Source organism: Arachis duranensis, chromosome 3, assembly GCF_000817695.3.
Source record: "Arachis duranensis cultivar V14167 chromosome 3, aradu.V14167.gnm2.J7QH, whole genome shotgun sequence".
Lineage (NCBI taxonomy): Eukaryota > Viridiplantae > Streptophyta > Magnoliopsida > Fabales > Fabaceae > Arachis > Arachis duranensis.
In genome coordinates, this window is record NC_029774.3 from 17,316,901 (window position 1) to 17,317,278 (window position 378).

Consider the following 378-nt stretch of genomic DNA (forward strand, 5'->3'; position numbering starts at 1 on the left):
TAAGAAAAACAACAAACAACACAAAACAAGAAATCATCAAGATCAAACAAGAAGACTTGTCAAGAACAACTTGAAGATCATGAAGAACACTATGAATGCATGGAATTTTGAAAAATGCAAGAAAAATTTTTAAAGCATGCAATTGACACCAAACATAAAAATTGACTCAAGACTCAAACAAGAAACACAAAATATTTTTTATTTTTATGATTTTATTAATTTTTTTGGATTTTTATTAATTTTTTTCGAAAATATTTTTGGAAAACCGAAAAAGAAAAAATTTTGAAAAAGTTTTTGAAAAGAAAATTACCTAATCTGAGCAACAAGATGAACCGTCAGTTGTCCATACTCGAACAATCCCCGGCAACGGCGCCAAAA